The sequence below is a fragment of the Ailuropoda melanoleuca genome, chromosome 6 (genome assembly GCF_002007445.2).
Source record: "Ailuropoda melanoleuca isolate Jingjing chromosome 6, ASM200744v2, whole genome shotgun sequence".
In the NCBI taxonomy this organism is placed as follows: domain Eukaryota; kingdom Metazoa; phylum Chordata; class Mammalia; order Carnivora; family Ursidae; genus Ailuropoda; species Ailuropoda melanoleuca.
In genome coordinates, this window is record NC_048223.1 from 72,785,714 (window position 1) to 72,803,635 (window position 17,922).

Genomic DNA, 17,922 nt, shown 5'->3' on the forward strand with positions numbered 1-17,922 from the left:
TGAGCAAGTAACCTTTTTAATTCAAAAAAAGACATATTAAGCAATAAAACTTACTGGTCTTTAAAATTATATTATGTATATATAATTAACAATATTTTAACCTAATCTTAGCTTTTCTTTTGCAAATAAAGTTTTAGCACTCAAAGAGGAACAACATGTTGAACTATGGATGTGGCAAATTTTTGTCATTTGCTTCACCAGTTGTGTACCTCAAAAATGTTATTGACATGGAGAACCAAAGCTTGCATTGCTTTCGAATTTGTCTGACCACCTTGAGTTTCTGTTTCCTGTGTGTACACGGTGTTGCCATGTACATTTTCATCAACCAACAAGTATTTGTTTAATATTTACCACACAGTCATCAGTGTTCTAGGCACTGTGAAATGAATGAAACTGCTTGGCACAAATTCTTATTGGGCCTGGACAAATAGAATACTGGTTATTTTCAAGGTAAATTAACCCCTCCTGTTTTTCTTCTGCATATTGATCCACCCACCCCCTTTTACTTCCTTCCCCTCTCCAGCTATAGAATTGTATCATTAAAAGCCCTGCTTATATTTCTTAATCTCTTCTTACACTCTCTGTGTTGGGTGTATCCATCTCAGGTGTTCTGTCTTCAAATCTTCAAGTGAGAAATCATTTTAGTGCTGCTGTTACAATGGCTCTCAAATTTGCAGGGGTTGGGGTGGGGGCATAGGAGAAAGAGGTCAATTGCATGGACATACTAATATAGATGAAGCTTGGTAGCTAAATCGTCATCTGCTTTTGCTAGGAAGTAGAATTGGGTTTGGGGGATACTATTTAATTCTATGTTTATTTTGTTAGTCTGTGGGTGTCCTGTCACCTGAAATAAATTTCAGAAGTAAATATACCGTGTGTTGCTTTTTTGAATTATGGCAATGGACTCTGACTTATTTTAAAATGTGCCTGTGGGTGGCTGAATTTCATGTGCCACAGAAGGGCAGAACTGAATTGTTGCTTACTTTCCTCTCTAGTTATCAGTTATTGTACAAGAGTAGGGAAATGCCCTAAAAGGAAAAAAAAAAAAATTCCCCCTGATGTTGGCATTTTAAAATGTTTTCTTTAATTTTCTATTGGCCATAATATATTTTGTTCTCCAGAGAAAGCTTTGTTTCTTTGTTCCACAGTAGAAAGGCTAAAATACTTTCAAATTTTAGCTTGATGGGTGTAAAAGAGGTAGAATATTGTACAACCCTGAAGGAGATGTTAAGAAAATGAAATCCATATTTGGTGGGGGGCGGGGGAAGAGTACAACTTTCAGCTTAAGGTTTCTGGGTGAGGACTTAGTGTTCCAGCTGGCTGCTACCTGGGGGAGCAGTGATGGGAGTCTATAGGGTACAGCTTGGTCTCCTTTCATAATTCTCTCTTTGCATTTGGCATTGTGCCGGAGATCTAGTCCACTTCCTTTGACTCTGGCACCTTAGATCTTCAAATCTGGGTCCCTTGCTCTTTAATCAGGGTGGATGCTGCAGGTATCCTAACCAAAGATTTTCATCTTTATCATCTGTGAAGAAGTAGTTGGACAGGTGAAGAGTCTGATTAAGGAAATTGGGTGCAGAATTAAAGCTTGTCCCATCCTACTCTGAGCCTGCTAACTAAATACTGAATCTAGTTGTGGGGCTGAAATTGCCTGGTATGTCTCATAGCTCTCACTTTTAAGCCATCTATTATCTATATGAATAACCTATATTCATTCTATTGTAGTTCAAAATGTAAAACGGTAGATAGTGATTTCAAATCCCTGACTAGAGAGGGAATTCTCCTCTAGCTGAAATGACAGTTTCTGTCCGAAGCACTCAAATGGCCAGAATGGGTATCAAATGATGGGGGTAGAGGATAGGCAAAGGACCAATTCCTGCCTCTACTGGTTCTGGAGGACCAGGTTCTGGCTCAAGCCCTATTGATTATCACTAGATATTTTTCATATACATGGCAGCTTATTGGCTGTGCTGTAATTGTTTCCTTGACTCTTGTGTAAGGTAAAGGTGTGAAGTAATTTCAGGCATTGATTCATCAAATTGGACTTGCGAGTGGTATGATTTGGAACTCCACATAGTAGAAACATTTATGTAAATAATCTCTACTTGGTGTGTCAGGGTAAGAGGATATATTCCCTTAAGAGAATGTCGATTTTAAGGTAATACCACTTTGGGGGTGTTGAGGGGAATTTAATAAAGGAATTGTTTAAAAGATGTGGGCAGAGTTAAGAGAAGAACTGGGGATGCCAAAGCATCCCAGGACTAGTGACAGCAGAGATTTCTCACCACTTCTAGGCCTGAAGGGGCCAGGAAGTGGGAACAGAAACGCAGATAGAAAGATAGTTGGAGTTGAAGAGACAGAGCAGGGGCTTTTATTGCAGCCTTTGGTAACGGGATGTTTCTGCAGAAAGTTTTGGGGAGTGGGGGATGGAAATAAATACCCTGCCCTCCAGTTTTCTGCTGCTTTCATTGGTGGATCTAATTCGAAGCCAAAAGAGGCCAGTCGGCTCCTGTGGCAAGCAAGAGGGTATGGAGGATGAGTGTGGACCTAGAGGGTCAGACAGAACATATTCAGCATCACTAGTGACCACAGGGACAGGATGGTGGGGTCAAAAATAGTACCAGAACCCTTATTATAACAACGTAACATTAGGTGAGCCTGGGTGAAGTGTAGATAAGAAACTATACTATGTTTGCAACTTATCTGTAAGTCTAAAATCATTTCTTTCTTTATTTTTATTTTATTTTTTTTAGATTTTATTTATTTATTTGACAGAGAGAGCAAGAGAGTGCAAGCAGGGGGAGCGGTAGAGGGAGAGGGAGAGGCAGACTCCCCGTTGAGCAGGGAGCCCGATGTGGGGCTCGATCCCAGAATCCTGGGATCATGACATGAGCCGAAGGCAAACACTCAATTATCTGAGCCACCCAGGCGCCCCTAAAATCATTTCAAAATAAAAACTATGGGCATCCCTGAGCGGGGACCATATTTAATTCTGGAATTAGAGACACTCTTTCAAGGTCAGTAAGGGATGTTTTCTAGCTATTTGGTTATAAACTGTCATCAAAGTAGTATTTGGAAGAACTGAATGAACAAATATAAAGAAATGTCAGTGGATATTAAACCAGGAAACGGTCTACAGATGATTTAGAAAAGAAAAACATGAAAGCTAAGTGATCTTCCTGCTAGCTTCTGCACTGGCATGGCAGCCCTGCTCTTCACTGTTTCCTTCCTTCCTTGATGATGCTGATAAAGGAGAAGAACAAGTACTGCTAGGTGCTGATGGGGGACATAGACACATCTCACTAGGAGAGAAGACACGAGCATATAGCTAGACTTAAATATATTTTTTAAAGATTTTATTTATTTATTTGTCAGAGAAAGAGCACAGGCAGAGGGAGAAGCAGGCTCCCTGCTGAGCAAGGAGCCGGATGGGGGACTCTATCCCAGGACCCAGGGATCATGACCTGAGCCGAAGGCAGATGCTTAACCCACTGAGCCACCAGGCGCCCCTACTTAAATATTTTTTGAAAAATGTTTTAAAAGAAGAATCAAATCATTTAAAAAGTCATATTCATACATGGTCTTGATTTGCATGACATAGCGACTTTCAAAATATTTAGTACCATCATTTCCTGGCACTTAGTAAATGCTCAGTAAGCTCAGTTTCCTAAACACATTTACATTCAGTAATTTTTTTTTTAAAGCATATACTAAATGTGTGTGCCACAATGGGGTACAAGACCAAAATGGTTTCTGCCCTTACGGAGATTAACTTTGCTTAGGAAAGGCAGGCAAAAAAATTAAAGACAAATGAATAAATTCCAAATTGTGGTATATGCTTTGAAGGAAACAAAAAAAGTGTCAAGCTAGGGAAATTAATTTCGTATCTTTGAAAGCTGTTCCCTTCATTTTTGAATTGTTACGTATACTGGTGCTGATTTAAAAGTACCAAATTAGATATAATTGAGTTATCTTGTTTATTTTTAAAACCTTATTAAGCTAGGTGAAGTGGAAGATTTAACAGTTACTAAACATTTTTCTCTGCACACTTATCTACAACTTTGTTTCAGTTAGTAAAAAAATCATTGGTAAAATGATAAACTTTTCTTAACTCTGGTTATAATGTAACATTCCATGACTTAGAGTAACATGTTGCAAATTTAAGTGCTAGATCAAATACCAAGCTTGACCATTGTTCAGGAAAAAAAGCATGCCATTTTGATAGTATTTCATAGCTGCCTGCAGTGAATCCCAGACTTCTGAGTATAACTGACTAGTGGGGAAAAAAATTCAGAGTGGGTGGTGAGAGTATCCAGAAAACAATACTAGCTTTAAAACAAACAAACAAACAAACAAACAAACAAACATATAAATTCAAGGAAGATAATCTCAGAATACAAGACAGTCATATAAATTTAATTATTTAGTTTTATGATTCAACACATGGTCCTTATTTTCCTCATTATGTCATAAACTGGCAAAAATTGTCAAAGATGTGTGCTCATCCATCAGTGTTTATTCACACGATCAAAGGCACACATGGGGCTTCTGGTTTGCATACCCAGAAACTGTAATATAGCATTTTGCCCAGAGATGATCAGACTGATTTCAGGGCTAGGTTCTCACTAAGCCAGCTCACACACAGTCAACTCATTCATTTATTATTGGAGCACGTACATTTCCAGTGACTCAAGACCCATGTTCATTCTGTAATTTCTAGGAATGATCCCAGAGAATCAGTGAATAAAAGCCAAGTGGGGTGAATGGGCGTGAGGAAAATTTCATTCAAGCTACCAAAAAAAAAAAAAAAAAAAAAAAATCTTGTGAAATCTTCCTAGCTAAGAAAAGAATATATACCTTGTGTCTTGAATGCTTATGCTCATTTGAAACTGTGTTTGTGTTTTCATAGTGCTGGACTAGAATGTATTCTTAAGAGTCAGATAAAAAATGCTAAATAAGAAATGTTAATAAATTTTTGTTGAAACCTTACTAGTATCTTAATTCATTTTCAAGTTTAATTAATTTAATAATGGAATATCTTTCAGTGTCCAAAATGTTGTAAAAATAATATTTTTAAAGATTTGATCACAAAATTTACCGGCCACAGTGGCATATGCAAGAGAATGACAATTATAGAGTCTCTTTTTAACCTGTTATAATTATTTATTGTTTTAAATACTGACTGACTCTTTGAGTCCTTTTTGAACTAAAAGTAGGACTTTTTGCATGTGACAAATTTTAAGAGAGCAGATGCTATAGTTTTATCATTTATGTTTAAAATTTACTGATGTTATATGAATTTGATTAAAGCACATTTTCTTTTCATGGTTCGATGTTAAACAGTAAACTTACTATAGGAACTTATTTATTTTAAAGAACTGAATTATTTAGTTTAGGTATTATGGTATGTGTGCTTAATTTTAAATATAGTATATGTATAAGCATACCTACATAAGATCATAGGATAGTTGTAGAGTTAAATTAATTATTTAATACATGTAGAGTGATTAGGATAGCTTGGTATATAGTTATTTCTCGATTACTATATTATTATATCTAAAGGTGTAAGATATGTTACTAAAAATATTAAGTGAACCTTTCAGGAAATGTGTATTTTCTTAGCAGTATATTCACTTAATTACTTTATTTGAAAAATATAAACCTATATTCCAGAAAGCCTTTTCTTTCCTTTTAAAAATTCCACTTCTGCTTTTTGTAATGAGGAATATCAGAAGTAACACTTTAAACCTTGAAAGTCCTAAATCTCTCTTTCCCCTTTTATTTATAAATACTTTATAGGGGTGCCTGGTTTGCCCTGTTGGTTGGGCATCTGACTCTTGATTTCGACTTAGGTCATGCTCTCGGAGTCATGAGACAAGCCCTACATCGGGCTCTGCATTGGGCATGGAGTCTGCTTAATATTCTCTCTCTCTCCCTTTAAAAAAAAATGCACACACACACACTCACACACACACACACAAATAATAGAATCAAGTATTCTGTAATAAAGACTAGAATATCATCAGTATGAAAAAATAATCTCACAATTAATGGTTAGTTTGAATTATAGAACTCAGGTACAAAGACAAAGGTGATGGACATGAACACATCCAAAACAGAATACAAATTTTAGTGATGTTTTCAAGTTATGTATCTTAAGCCCATTTTCTTCCAGATGAGAATCACATAATAAAGTTCTCACTGAATTATCAAAAAAATTATCTTAAATGTCTGAAGGCATTTTTTCTATCTCAGAAAGAAATGTTTTCACTTAATATCTTATGTATTCATTTCACTTTAGAGAAAAATTATCTAATAACTTTATTTCAATTTTTGAAATAAGCTTAAGGTTATTTTATTTTATTTTATTTTTATTTTTTTTTTAAAGATTTATTTATTTATTTGACAGAGATAGAGACAGCCAGCGAGAGAGGGAACACAAGCAGGGGGAGTGGGAGAGGAAGAAGCAGGCTCATAGCAGAGGAGCCTGATGTGGGGCTCGATCCCATAACGCCGGGATCACGCCCTGAGCCGAAGGCAGACGCTTAACCGCTGTGCCACCCAGGCGCCCCTAAGGTTATTTTAGACAAAACTTCCTTCTGAAAAAATAGAAAAAATATATCTGAAATTTTCTGAGCATTTAAATTTTGATGTCATAAATATTTAATGTTTTTATTTACATTTCATTTTTTATTTGAACTGTATATTCCTATGGTATCAGCAATACCCAAAAGAAGGTGGATGACCTTTAATGTCACATAGTCCTGGGTTAAGCCCTGTTTCATCTATTTACCGTATGACCTAAGGAAGTTTAAGTGAAGCCTGAGACCTATTTTCCTGTAAAAGGGGAACAGTAACTAATCCACAGTGTTGTTTGGTAACTTGCATAATTTTTAATTTACTTAATTTATCTCATATAGTGTATATTCAATAAATGATGGCTTACACCATCATTATTGTTTTTGTTATGATTGTTAATATAAAATAAAATTCTTTGTAGAATATTAATGTGTTTAGATTTTGAGTTCTCATTTTTTTAAAAGATTTTATTTATGTTTTTTTTGAGAGAGAGAGGTAGCGAGAGAGAGCAGGAGTAGGAGAGAGAGGGAGAAGCAGTTTCCCCACTGAGCAGGGAGCCTGTTGCGGGGCTCAATCCCAGGACCCCGGGATCATGACCTGACCTGAAGGCTGATGCTTAACCGTCTGAGCCACCCAGGCATCCCAAGTTCTCATTATTCTTTAAACTAGATTGTAAACCTTTTAGTTTAGAGGAGTAGTCAACTTTGTGTTCTGCACACTTAGTGTAATACCTTGGGCCTACAATTCAATAGATGTTAGTTTAATGAATGATTGAATTAATACAGATAATGGTCTAATTTCAATCAGTTGGGTTAGAACTGTAGAAATTACTATACTGACATCTTGGTGTATAAGAGAAACTGTGTTTTCTCAAATCATCTGGCCAGGCCTGAGTAGTCTGTGTAATGAATTGCTATGGAAATCAGGATATATATCTAATAAACTTAAATTAATTTGATTAATTTTTCTCTAATTTTTACTTGAAAAAAACTAAACCTACAGAAAAGTTGAAAGAATAATACATCAAACATCTGTATTCTTTTATATACTTTGTGTTTTTTTGTTTTTGTTTTTGTTTTTTTTTGCTGGACCATGTAACATTTTAACTGTAAATACTAAAGCCTACCTCTAAGAAAAGAATATTCTTCTATGTAACCACGATACAATTATTACACTAAAGAAGTTTCATATTGATTCAGTCTAATCTAAAACACTGTCTATTTAAAAATCTTTTCAGTTGTTCTCCCAACCCCCTAAAAATCCTTTCTAGCTATTTCCTCCTGATTTAGCATCCAGTGTTAGATCCATCTTTGCATTTGGTTATGTCTCTTTGATTATCTGGTTTTCCTACAAGTGTGTGTGTGTGTTTCTTTTTTTTTTTTTTTTTTAAGATTTTATTTATTGGACAGAGAGAGACACAGCAAGAGAGGGAACACAAGCAGGGGGAGTGGGAGAGGGAGAAGCAGGCTTCCCGCTGAGCAGGGAGCCGGATGTGGGGCTCGATCCATGACCTGAGCCAAAGGCAGATGCTTAACGACTGAGCCACCTGGGCACCCTGTTGGGTCTTTCTTGAGTGATGAGTTTGAACACTGCTTGTCTTTTATTATGTTGTCGTTGTTGTTTTTTAAGATTTTATTTAATTATTTATTTATTTATTTATTTATTTATTTATTTGACAGAGAGAGGGAGGGAGAGAGAGAGAGTGACCAAGCTCAAGCAGGCGAGAGTCAGGCAGAGGGAGAAGGAGAAGCAGACTCCCTGCTGAGTAGGGAGTCGACATGGGGCTCGATCCTAGGACCCTGGGATCATGACCTGAGCCAAAGGCAGATGCTTAACCCACTGAGCCACCCAGGCACCCCTCTTTTCTTACATTCTTATAAAATCTTCTTATTTGACAGTCAAGAAATCTGGGTAACTTGACAGTAAATTTCAGGTTTTGGGTAGATTGTCCAATCCACATTTAGCTGTTGGAGATTGTCCAGTGTTTCCTGGACTGGATCCTAAATTTCTAATTAGAGGAGGTAAGCAGATTGGAAAAAAAATAAGTGTAAACTCAGAGATTAAACTGATCTTCAGCATCGACACGTGGCGGTGGCAGGGAATGGGTAAGAAAGGGATGCCTTGGTTATTGGTTCACTGAAATAAAGAAAGAAAAAATGAAGTAGATATTTATAGAGCCATGGGGAAGCACTTACAAATGTATTATTGGCTTAAAGTAAGGGTTTTGATGAACCTTATAAAAATCTAAGTTTATTTGATTCAGATAAATAGAAGGTACTTCAAAATGTTAATTTTATCACTCCACCCATGAAATCTAGTTTACTTAATGGCTCGTGTAAAATAACTGCACCGCAGGTTACAACATTTCATCAGAAATGTAATCCAGCTGTCCAGGGTTTATTTAAAGCCTCTGATATTTGATCTCTTCACTAAAACAAGTTAGGGCCATCAGAAACCAGAGTTACCTGGGCCACATTTCCTAAGGTCCCATGCATTATGACACACGATACAGTTATATTAGGACCTGACAGGCTAACGTATGCTCAGTATAATTTCTTTTTTTTTTTTTTTAAGATTTTATTTATTTACTTGACGGAGATAGAGACAGCCAGCGAGAAAGGGAACACAAGCAGGGGGAGTGGGAGAGGAAGAAGCAGGCTCATAGCGGAAGAGCCTGATGTGGGGCCCGATCCCATAACGCCGGGATCACGCCCTGAGCCGAAGGCAGATGCTTAACCGCTGTGCCACCCAGGTGCCCCAACTCAGTATAATTTTTAATAAAAACTGACTGTGAAGATTAATTTACACGCTGCCTGTGGTCAGAAAGGAAAAGACAATATAAGCAATGTTTTCCACTTTGGCTTTGCAGTCAGAATACTCAGATTCATAAGTCAAGCATTGTAAGGTGCTCAACTTTGAAATGAGAAAGCATCTGGTCTTCTCTCTACTTTCTTTTGAACTTCATTAAAATTAAAAAAAATTTTTTGACATATTTTCAAACTACAGAAAAGCTATGAGCAGTACAAAGTAGTCCCGTATACCCCTCACGGAGTTTTTTGAAATGGTAACGTTTTATATTGTTTGCTTTATCTCTCTCCACATATATACATTTCCCCCCTGAATTCTGAGTGTAAATTTCAGATGTGATGTCTCTTTACCCTAAATACTAAAATGTGTATTTCATACAAACAAGGACCTCTTCTTACATAATTATAGTATAAACATCAAAGTCAGTAAATTAACATTGACATAATAACTATCATTATCTAATCTACTGATCAGATTTCACCAATTGTCCATAATAATGTAGTGATATCAAAAGATCATCTCAGGGGCGCCTGGGTGGCACAGCGGTTAAGCGTCTGCCTTCGGCTCAGGGCGTGATCCCGGCGTTATGGGATCGAGCCCCACATCGGGCTCCTCTGCTGTGAGCCTGCTTCTTCCTCTCCCATTCCCTCTGCTTGTGTTCCCTCTCTCTCTGGCTGTCTCTATCTCTGTCAAATAAATAAATAAAATCTTTAAAAAAAAAAAAAAAAGATCATCTCAGATTATGCATTGCATTCAGTTCTCTTTTTTATATTAAAATTATTTGTTATGCATAGTTTTATGACTATATATACATATACACGCATATATACATATGTATATATAGTATACATATATATCTCCCCCCAAAGTGACACAAGTTGAAATTAAAAATTTTATATCTATTAAATTGAAACTCCAAAAAATCCATTCCTCAAAAAAGTAGGGTTCGTATAATTTTATTAGTGAATTTTTCTAAATAGTTATGGTCAAAAACAAAAATAGCAGGGGCGCCTGGGTGGCACAGCGGTTAAGCGTCTGCCTTCAGCTCAGGGCGTGATCCGGGCGTTATGGGATCGAGCCCCACATCAGGCTCCTCTGCTGTGAGCCTGCTTCTTCCTCTCCCACTCCCCCTGCTTGTGTTCCCTCTCTCGCTGGCTGTCTCTATCTCTGTTAAATAAATAAAATCTTAAAAAAAAAAATAGCATTTTTACAAGCATTTTTCTTGAGAAAGGAACACTAATACTCTCTAATACTCTCTGACAAATAAATACAATCTCTAAGAAACACTTTAAAAATGAAAATTTTGAATAGAATGGAACCGTCTTAATTTTGATATATTTCCCTTAAAAACAGAGCAGCCATTTTTCTAAATGGTTATATATTGAAAAATTTTATCCTAAGACTGGGAAAATGAAAAGGATGTCTCCTGAGACTAGTGTATTCGATACTATATTTGAGTTATAAGCCATTGCAGTAAGCGAAGAGACAAAAGATAAAGACATTATAAAATAATAAATAAAACTGATGAATATGACATTATAATATATACAGAAAATCCGAAAGAATCTACAGATTCTATTTTAAAAAATCAATAGTTAGGGGCACCTGGGTGGCTCAGTCGTTAAGCATCTGCCTTCAGCTCAGGGCGTGGGGATTGACCCCTGCATTGGGCTCCCTGCTCTGCTGGGAGCCTGCTTCTCCCTCTCCCACTCTCCCTGCTGTGTTCCCTCTCTCACTGGCTGTCTCTCTCTCTCTCTGTCAAATAAATAAATAAAATCTTAAAAAAAAAGTCAATAGTTAATTTAATAAAAAATTTTAACTCAAGCAATGACTTTTTTTTTATTTTTATTTATTTTTTTTTTTTTTAAAGATTTTATTTATTTATTCCACAGAGATAGAGACAGCCAGTGAGAAAGGAAACACAAGCAGGGGGAGTGGGAGAGGAAGAAGCAGGCTCCTAGCAGAGGAGCCTGACGTGGGGCTCGATCCCAGAACGCCGGGATCACGCCCTGAGCCGAAGGCAGATGCTTAACCGCTGTGCCACCCAGGCGCCCCGAATGACTTTTTTTTTAAAGCGGGCATGTTTTGTTTTATTCTTTGAAAATTCTTAAATTTTAATTAACATATAATGTATTAGTTTCAGAGGTACAGGTCTGTGATTCATCAGTCTTACATAATACCCAGTGCTCGTTACATCACATGCACTCCTTAATGTCCATCACCCAGGTACCCTATCCCTCCACTCCCCTCCAGCAAGCCTCAGTTTGTTTCCTATAATTAAGAGCCTCTTATGGTTTGTCTACCTTTCATCTTGTTTCCTTTTTTCCTCTCTTCCCCTATGATCCTGTATTGTTTCTTAAATTCCACATATGAGAGAGATCATGTGATAATTGTCTTTCTCTGATTGAGTTCTCTCTTTAATCTTGCCAATCTGATGTTTTCAAAGAATGCAGGTCAGTTACTTTTGTAGAATGTCACTTTAATTTGGGTTTATTCAATGTTTACTAATGATTAGATTCAGGTTATGCATTTTTAACAAGAATGCCACAGAAGTGAGCTTGTATTCTTCTCAGTGGGTCTTATCTGGAGGCACATGATGCCAATTAGTTTCATTACTGTGATCTTCACATTGATTACTTGATTAAGGTGTTATCTGCCAAGTTGCAATTTATTCCAACCTTTTGTGATTTACTATGTTGAGATACTCTAGGACTATGTAAGTATTCTCTTTCTTCTAACGTCTTTCGAATCCATTCATGATTCTTGTCTGAATGAAATATTATTATTATGCAGTCAATTTTTAACCTAAACATTCTGTTTTATATTTTATTACCTTTAAGGCACGTTGACTTTGGGGGGGGAGTTGCATAAAAAAGTTGAACTTAAAAACTTTTAAGTTCTAGAGATGAAATGAATAAAACTTTTTAGTAGTAATGAAAAATGCCTTTGGCTCTATGTAGTGTACTATTGCACATTGTAGGCAAATGGTTAATTTTGGTTGAGAATGTTGGATTCAGGCTACTATGTGCTAAAATGCGGGTATAGTATCTGGGATGTTGAGAAAAAAGCAGGTATCAGGATAATGAGGCTAACTAGGCATAGAATTCCAAGGGAATGTGACCTTAGACTTCATTCCTTCTTTATCTTGCCCTTTCCACCTCTTATCTTCCACACAACCCTATCTTACCAAGAACTTAATACAAAAGAAAGAAGCCCAACTCAGAAACTTAACCGAGACAAAGTAAAATAGAAGATAATCAACCAGTGATAACCTACTCCCTCAGTTGAGGACCCAGTAGTTTTAAAGAAAAGAAAAAAGGTTTGTTTATGAACCAGATAAGAAGCCAATTACATTAAAGATTTTTAGGGTATACACAAGAAGCAAAACTCACAAAATCACCTCTGACTGAAGTTAATAAGTTCTAATAATAGCAAAAGTATACCGCAATCCTGTGTACAGTTAATGATCTGATGGAAACATTAAAGTGTAGTCAAAATTAATTCTGTTAAATAATAAAATGTAAAGATCAGTATGATTTTTAAAAATCCAGTAAACTCATTTAAAAATAGTTTTAGGGGCGCCTGGGTGGCAGAGCGGTTTAAGCGTCTGCCTTCGGCTCAGGGCGTGATCCCGGCGTTATGGGATCGAGCCCCACATCGGGCTCCTCTGCTGTGAGCCTGCTTCTTCCTCTCCCACTCCCCCTGCTTGTGTTCCCCTCTCTCACTGGCTGTCTCTATCTCTGTCGAATAAATAAATAAAATCTTTAAAAAAAAAAATAAAATAAAATAAAAATAGTTTTAAATTACAAAAAAAATTAAAAATGGTTTAAATTACATTTCAAACAGAAATGTGAAAAAGCAAAAGTTGTCCTATACTCCTTGTCCTTCCCGTCTGTCAACCTCCTTTTGTCACATCTGAGAGGTACATACTCTTACTAGTTTTGTGAGTATTTCCCAGATATAGTCTATATACATGCAAGTGTATCTATAGTTACATATATGTCATGTACATATGCAGATATATCAACTCATTTTTTAATAGTGGTATTATTTTTTGAAATATATTTGATATGCCTTGAAATACTCAGGCTTTATGTATACTGTTCAACTAATTTTGATGAATACAAAGACACCAGTCATTTCTGTCACCACAGTAAGTTCTCCTGTGCTTCCTCCTACTAGGTATTACCCTCTCCCCACACCAGCAACTACTGATCTGTTTTCTGTCATCATAGGTTAGTTTCTTTTACATATGAAATTATATAGAATAAATTGGCTTCTTTCACTCAGTACTAGGTAGGTAGATTTGAACATCCTTAGTTTTTTTTTTTTAACAGCTTCATTGAGATGTAATTCATATGCCACACAATTCACTCATTGAAAATGTACAATTCAGTGGCTTTTAGTATATTTACCGTTGTACATGGATTACCATAATCAATTTTAGAAGATTTTCATTATCCCAGAGAGTAACCCTGTTCCCATTAGCTGACACCTCCCAACCTCTCCACCCATTCCAGCCCTAGGCAACCAGTAATTTACTTTCTATCTCTATGAATTTGCCTATTCTAGACATTTCCATATAAATATAATCATGCAATACACAGTAGTCTGTGACTGGTTTCTTTCATTTGACATGGTATTTTCAAGGTTTATCCTTATTGTATCATGTATCAGTACTTAATTCCTTCCTTCCTGAATAATATTCCATTGTCTGTATACAGCACATTTTATTTACCCAGTCACCATTCGGTGGCCATTTGGGACGTTTCCACTTTTTGGCTATTATGGATAATGCTTCTGTGGTCATTGGTATAGAAGTTGTAGTGTGGGACATGTATTTTCATTTCTCTTGGGTACAGACCTACGGGTAGAATTGCTGAGTTCTAAGTTGACGTTATGGTTAGTTTTTAGAAAAATTGCCAAACATCACTAAAGCAGCTTCACCGTTTTACATTCTCACTAGAATTGTGTGAGAGATCCAATTTTTCTACATTTTGGCTGACACTCATTATTCTGTGTCTTTTTATTTTAGCCCTCCTAGTGGGTAGGTGAAGTGGTGTCTCACATGATAGTATGCATCTCTTTATGTGCCTATTAGGCATTTGTGTGTCTTCTTGGGAGGACTACCTATTCATGTTCTAATGAGTTATTTGACTTTTATTGTTGACTTGTAACTGTATATATGTATTCTACATTCAAGACCCTTTTCAGTTGTATGATTTGAAAATATTTTACCCAAGTCAGTAGGTTATCTTTTTCTTGATGTGTCTTTTGAAGCACAACAGTAGTTTTTTGTTTTTTTTTTTTTTAAATATTTTATCTATCTATTTGAGAGAGAGAAAGAGAATAGGCACACAAGCCGGGGGAGGGGCAGAGGGAGAGGGAGAAGCAGACTCCTCATGGAGGAGGGAGCCCGATGTGGCACTCAATCCCAGGACCCGTAGATGAGAACCTGAGCCAAAGGAGCCGCCTAACCAACTGAGCCACCCAGGTGCCCTGAAGCACAACAGTTCTTAATTTTGATAATGTTCAGTTTATCTGGGTGGTTTTTTTTTTTTTTTTTTTTTTTTTGGTTGTTGCTTGCTTGTGCTTTTGTTATCATATCTAAGAAACCATTGCCTAATTCAAGTTTACAAATACACATAAGTTTTCTTCAAAGAGATCGTTCATTGGTTTAGCTTTTATTTTAAAATCTTTGATTCATTTTAAATTAATTTTTACATATGTTGTGATGCAGGGTCCAGCTTAATTCCTTGGCAAGTGGAAATCCAGTTGTCCCAGCACCATTTATTGAAAAGACTGTTTTCCTATTGAATTGTCTTGGAACTCATCACGTTTTTGAGTTTCATTCACATTACTGTGTATATCAGTCCTTTGTTCCATTTTATTGCTGAACAGTATTCCATTGTAAGAATATACCATACTTTGTTTATTCATTCTCTCATTGATGGACATTTTGATTATTTCCAGTTTGGGGCTTTTATGGGTGAAGCTGTTACGAACATTCTTACACAAGGGGTTTTTTGGTGGACATGTGTTTTCATTTCTCTAAGGGAGTTGAATTGCTGAGTCATAGGGCAGGTGTATGTTTAGTATTTTAAGAATCTGCCAAACAATTTTCTAAAGTGAATGTATTATTTTATACTTCCACTGCAATTATGAGAATTCTTAGTTGCTCCACATCTTATCCAACATTTGTTTTGGCAACTTTTTCATTTAGTCATACTAATGATAGCCACATTCTTATGTTATCCATCATATGGCTCTATAATTTCTATCTTTTTGAACACTGTTCTATATATTACCTAAAAATAGTAGTGTTATTAAATTACATTAATATTTTGGAAAAAACCCTTATCATCCAGGAGAATTAATTCGCTTCTAGGTTTTCATCATTATGGTTATCATTAAAATAAACATACTTGCCTAAACACAGATTATTAAAGGTATATAATCCATGCACCTGTCATATAATATTGAACCTGTAAGAACAGTATGAAGAAAAATAAAGTTGAAAGTGCAGTTCAGTGGGTTTTTAAAAATTATTACTATTCTAAGCATTGGTGGTGAACTTTGGCAATTCCATAGAGGAAGCAGGACCTGTCTTGCATTTTTGCCATTTGTCTTTAATCTTTGGATTAAACGTTCTATTCAAAGATTAATCTTTGGATAGGACATCCAAAAGAGGAATTGAAGGTCAGGATGTTTGATGATAGTGTACAAAATTTTGCTCATAGTTGGTCTAAAAAGAGTTCACATTTCTACTTAAGATAGATGGCATCCCATAATAATGACAGTACTTGGAAATAAGAGCACCTAAATAACATCAGTGATGTTTATGGTGGTATGGAGAAGGAAAGAATTGTCTGGAAGTTTAAAATAAAAAAAAAAAAACTTCCTAATTTGTCAATATCACAAAAGAAGAAATATAAACATCCAAAAAATAGTTTTTCAATGATCAACCTCTACACTAATTTGAAAATGTGCATTAAGATTCTGTTTTGTTTTTTTATATGTGAATTTGTAAGGGTAAAATGACAGGATTAGCAAATATGAGAAATTTGAGTTAAAATAGGACACTTGGCACTCTGAAAAAAATAAATTTGTACGGTGTTTCTAGAGAGCAGTTTGGCTTAGCGTCTTGAAAGTATGCACGCCAGGGCTCGTGGGTGGCTCAGTCAGTTAAGTGTCTGTGCCAGGGCCCTGGGATCAAGCCCCGCATTGGGCTCCCTACTTAGTGGGGAGCCTGCTTCTCCCTCTCCCTCTGCTGCTCCCCCTGCTTGTGCTCTGTCAAATGAATTATTAAACCCTTTTTTTTTTCAAAAGTGTGCATGCCTTCTTCAGTCTTTAATAAAGAGAGATGTGTGTGTATTTTTAAGTGAATAAAATAAGTTAAGAAATGCCATGGTATAGATCTCATTTTTGTTTTAAAAATACAGTGCATCAAATATAATACACATGAAAAGTGATCTAGGAGACTACATATTAGTTTTCCCTAAGCACATGATTTGGAATCCTTCTTCTGGTTTTCCCTATCTGCCAGTTTTTTTTTGGTTTTTTGTTATTCTTTTTCCTATAATGAGAATGTAATAAAATCAAAGAAATTTTAACTAAAATAAAAAATGCAAACCTTACCATTGTGATTAAAGAGCAGTGACTACCACTCTGAACATTGTGAAAACCATTCCGTCTGTATAAACGGTCCAGTAAAGCCTTGAGGGCAGAAAAGTCTTGGGGAGAGGAGATTGGGCTCTAGGCTATGACAGGTATGTTTTGTTTTGTTTTGTTTTTTTGACTTTTTATTTGAATATCATTTCCAATTTATAAGAGTATTGCAGAAATAGTACAAAGAATTTACCCAACATCCCCAAATGTTTACGTTTTTATTTTAATTCCATTAGAGTTAACATACAGTGTTACATTAGATTCGGGTGTATAATATGAGTCATAGTGATTTAACAAAACCATACATGACCAAGCCCTTATCATGTTACGTGTTCTCTTTAATCCCCATCACTTATTCCCACCCCCCACACACACGTCTCCCCTCCTCCCCTCTGGTAACCATCAGTTTGTTCTCTAATTAAGAGTCTGTTTCTTGGTTTGACTCTCTTTTTCCCTCTTTATTTGTTTTCTTAAATTCCACATATGAGTGAAATCATATGGTATTTGTCTCTCTCTGACTGACTTCACATAGCATAATACACTGTAGCCCCATCCATGTTGCAAATGGCAAGATTTCATTGTTTCATGTGGCTGAGTAATATTCCATTGTATGCATGTATGTATATAACATCCTCTTTGTCCATTCATCCATAGATGGACACTTGGGCTGCTTCTATAATTTGGCTATTGTAGGTAATGCTGCTAGAAATACAGTGGTGCATGTATCCCTTTGAATTCCTGTTTTTGAATTTTTTGGGTAAATACCCAGTAGTGTGATGCTGGATTGTACGGTAGTTTTATTTTTAACTTACTGTTTTCCACAGTGGCTGCACCAGTTTGCGTTTCCACCAACAATGCGACAGGGTT

General features: G+C 36.2%; 1 protein-coding gene across 7 annotated transcripts in view; it reads left to right on the plus strand.

Moving 5' to 3' along the window:
* TET1 (tet methylcytosine dioxygenase 1) overlaps positions 1-17,922 on the plus strand; it is a 131,810-nt gene that overhangs the window by 35,544 nt on the left and 78,344 nt on the right. The gene's annotated exons all lie outside the window — the stretch shown is intronic.